Source organism: Miscanthus floridulus, chromosome 9, assembly GCF_019320115.1.
Source record: "Miscanthus floridulus cultivar M001 chromosome 9, ASM1932011v1, whole genome shotgun sequence".
NCBI classification, from domain to species: Eukaryota; Viridiplantae; Streptophyta; class Magnoliopsida; order Poales; family Poaceae; genus Miscanthus; species Miscanthus floridulus.
In genome coordinates, this window is record NC_089588.1 from 125,815,025 (window position 1) to 125,819,752 (window position 4,728).

Below are 4,728 nucleotides of genomic sequence, written 5' to 3' on the forward strand. Positions count from 1 at the left end.
ACACGTTTTTAGTGATGTCCATGGGATCAAGACAGTGGCGTACACTCAGAAATACCCAGTAAGGTAGTTTCCAGAAAATTGTTTTTTTCTTCCAAACGCTCCCATTAGGCGCTGCTACTGCATTGTCCCTCGTCCCAAGGACAACCTCCAGTTTGTTGAGTTCTCGAAGTATCACAGGCCTGTCTCGATATTTTGGAGCTAAGCGTTTCTCAATAGCACCGTTGAAATCTTTTATGTTCCTGCGGTAAGGGTGATCCTTAGGTAGGAACATACGGTGTCCCATATAAACTATCTTTGAGTTATTTGGTAGATTTACCGCATCGGTGTCGTCCAAGCACTCGACACATCTAGTATAGCCTTTTGTCTTCTCTCTGGACAACGAACCTCGACCTGGCAGGTCAGTGATTGTAGCGATAAGTACTCCCTTGATCGTGACATGTTCCTTTTTGTACTCGTCCCAAACATCCGGCACACCCTTTCAAACATCTCCACTAGTTCATCGATCACTGGTTCTAGAAACACATCGATGTCATTCCCGGGCTGTCTTGGCCCTTGGATCAGTAGTGGCATCTGGATGTACGACCGCTTCATACAGACCCAAGGTGGAAGGTTGTATATACAGAGCGTCACTGGCCAGGTGCTATGATTGCTTCTAACCTGATCGAAAGGATTCATCCCATCTATGCTCAAAGCAAACCAAAGATGCCTTACCTCTCCACCGATGTCCGTATAGAACATAGTATTGACAGTCCTCCAATCATGCCCATCGGTGGGGTGCCTCATCATTGTATCTTTCTTACGCTCTTCGCCATGCCAGCGCAATAGCTTGGCTGACTTTGCACATGTAAACAACCTATGCACCCGGGAAGCTATAGGGAAATACCAAATGACCTTTACGGGACCTCCTCTGGTCTTGGTACCCTCATCTGACGGCCCTTCCTTGTACCATGGAGCTTCACACTTGGAGCACTTGTCCAAGTCTTTGTATTTTTCTCCACGGTACAATATGCAATCATTGGAACACACGTGGATGTTTTCAACCTCGAGGCCGATGGGGCAGATCATTTGCTTGGCCAAGATGTCTTTTCTGGCAACTCATTTTTTTCTAGGAGCATTTTCCTTATTATACCTAACAACTGATCGAAGCCTTTATCGCTCAATCCGTTTATCGATTTGAACTCTAATATTATGATGTTGGCTTCCAGTTTGCTCATTGGACAATTCCTATACAATGGTGTTTTGCCATCTTGTCTTATTTTCTCTAGCTTTCTCAGCTATCTTTCACTAAGACATCTGGTCTCTACATTACGTAGCAGCTGAGAAATACCATCGTTATCCTTGGTGTCGTCAGCTAGCGTGTTCCTAAACACATTATTAACCGTGGCCATAGGTTCCGTGTTGACACCGGGTTCCTCGTCAGCATCATGGATGGCTACGTCAGGCATGTCCACATCATCATCGTTTTCCTGTAGAAAATTCACACCAACCTCGCCATGCATAGTCCATATTGTATAGTTTGGCATGAACCCCCTGGTAATCAAGTGCGATCGTATAGACTCAATATGACGAAAGTTCCTATGATTCTTGCAATCTTTGCGTGGGCAGAAGACAGGGTTCCTATTCCTAGCATGGGCTTTGGCATCGATGATAAACTGGCTGACGCCATGTATGTACCACTTGTCCGTTCGGGACAGATGCATCCACTCTCGATCCATCTCTGCACAAAAAAATACTGAGACAATAGTTACAAGGAATTAATAAAAAATCAAGCTTCATGAACAACAATTGTAGCTCGAAAATACCATTTTTGAAAAACATTATTGTACACTAATTATTGAAAAATTGAAATTGGTAGCCCCGGTCCTATAAATTGAAAATCATAGTAAAAACAATTATTGCACAATATTGAAGAACAACTATTCTACTCTACTTCTAAGAACTAATTATAGCATCACATACTAACAATGATGATCTTGACCACCATGGAATAATTAGCTAGGAATTTAAATGTGTTCATAGACACCAACCTTTTGGATGATGGATTCACCACAATTTGAGCCTTGCACAAATGTCCAATTGGAAAAGTGCTCTCTAGAATGAGAAAGAACTAGAATGAGAATCAAGCAATGTAGCCATCAAAACAAAGCTAATTAAGCAACAAAATCAAAGGAGTGGATGTTTGTTACTAACCTTAAAGTAAAAAGATCAAGCCATTCTTCAAAATCCAAGCACTAGCTTCATGGTGAAGAGTAGTCGCAACAATGGAGGGAAGGGTCCAAACGCGCGCCTGTGTTCTCAGGATGCAAGAGAGGAGGAAGGAGAGGACGGTTGCAGTCTTTTTGTATTGTAGGCTTATCACTGTTGATTCTTGGCTAGAACCAACAGTGATAGTGCCCAATCACTGTCGGCTCTTGGCTTAAACCGGCAGTGATGAGTGGCCGCCAAAACACTGCCGGTTCAAGCCACAAACCGGCAGTGATGTGGTCCTTCGCTGCCGGTTTTAGCCTAGCCCCAATCATTTTTTCATTTTCAAGCTCATAACCGGCAGTGAAGGTACATCACTGCCGGTTCTCAAAAATCCGGCAGTGATGATGTCGACAGTGATGCGCAAATCTGGCGTAGTGCCATCCTCCAGTTCGTTCGCCGGCAAAGAAAGCTCCATCACAATTGAGCTTGACTGTGTTTTCCGGTGCTGACTTTCATGATTTCCGGGCTGATGGCTGATTTACATTCTCCTTGGCTTGTTTAAATGGTGACCATTCCTCAGCATATATGTGTAAATCATATCCCTCGTTCATGTAACTTGCGCACTGTTCGTTTGGGCTTGTTTGGTTTATAAGCCGTACTTTTTCAGCCAACAAATATTATTTTTTTATCACATCAAATCAATGAACAGTACTTTCAGTCATGTCTTATCAGCTAAACAAGTCCAAATGAACAGGGCGTTGATAGCTGATAGTCTCGCCGCCCTTGGGGCCAGTCCGAGTGTGGGTACTGTGCCGGTTTTGGGTGCTGTGCCAGTTTTGGACAGTATTCCAAGTTGTATGCGTGAACTGGTTGCCAACGATTTGGCAGCAAGTTATGAGTAATGGAAAGCCTTTCCATGTTAAAAAAAACAAGAATTAAACCTGTATGGGTAATAATTGACTCGAGATTAACTTACCTTAAAAGGTGGCAAGATGGAAGGTTAGCCACACATGTGGGTGCCAAGTTGTGACACGCATGGGCTTAGACGCGGTTGGCTAGGCCCTAACATAAGTGGTGCGTGGTTAGTGAGGTTTTGTAACTCCAAACTAAAATAAGAGATGACAAACTATTATATGGTCCTCCGAGACTATTAACTGACGATACAATTTTGTTTTTTTTATTTTCTTTCTTTTTTGTCCTCGTCTCCAACTACTTTATGGCAATATTATCTCCAACTACTTTATGGCAATATTATTTTTTTTACAAAAAAGGTTCTTTACGTGAAAGCGCAAGGAACAAACTATATATTCAATGTAGAGTTGCATGTGGGCGATCAACCAAAATGGATCATCCATCTCTTCCTTAATTAGGTTATTTGCATTGGGCCGTTCGCAGCTAGCATGGTGAATCGACCCGGGTGGCCTGTAAATCAAACCTAATGTGGCCGTTCGCAGCTAGCTTGGACACGAATTCTTCTTCCGTCGGTCCAATCCCCGTCAAGCCCAGATAGAGTCCGACTACATTGCTCTAAAAAAAAATGTACGCAGGAGGCAGGACGGTCAGCCCCTGGCTATAAAATATGGCCCTGACACAGCCCGCTTTTTACATTGGACTGTAGACATGTCTATATATATATATATATATATATATATATATATATATATATATATATATATATATATATATATATTTTATAGCCAGGGGCTGACCGTCCTGCCTCCTGCGTACATTATATATATATATATATATATATATATATATATATATATATATATGTGACATGTCTATAGTCCAATGCAAAAAGCGGGATGTGTCAGGGCCATATTTTATAGCCAGGGGCTGACCGTCCTGCGTACATTTTTTTAGAGCAATGTATACATATATATATACACACACACATACACATACACACACGCGAGGAAGGATTGATATATATATATATATATATATATATATATATATATATATATATATATATATATATATATATATATATATACACACACACATACACACACGAGGAAGGATTGAGATCCATGAACGGCGGTGGCAGCTGCACTGGAGCTCCTGCACTACCACCGCAGGAAGCGGCTGCGGCAGCGACAAACAGTAGTAAGGTGGTAATGTCTGGCACTACGTGAAAAACGGTTTGGAGTAACAGGATAAATTTTTTTTAGGGGCGGCTGATGATGGAGCCGCCCCTACAGTGGCGTGTTCGGGATCCACGAGACCAGCCGCTATTACAAATAGAACAACAGGGGCGGCTGGTGATACGAGCCGCCCCTACAAATGGGTAGGATTTGTAGGGGCGGCTCACTCACCAGTCGCCTCCGGTGTTGCTATTTGTAGGGGCGGCTGGTGTTGCTATTTGTAGGGGCGGCTGGTGTTGCTATTTGTAGGGGTGTTGCTATTTGGTGTCAATAATGATGGTGGAGCACGTGTCGGGGATGAAGATGATTTGGAGGACATGATTCGAGCCCTTGGACCAGAGATTTTACTAAAGAGCCCGAAAAGTCTAGAAAATTTAGAAAGGGTGACAAA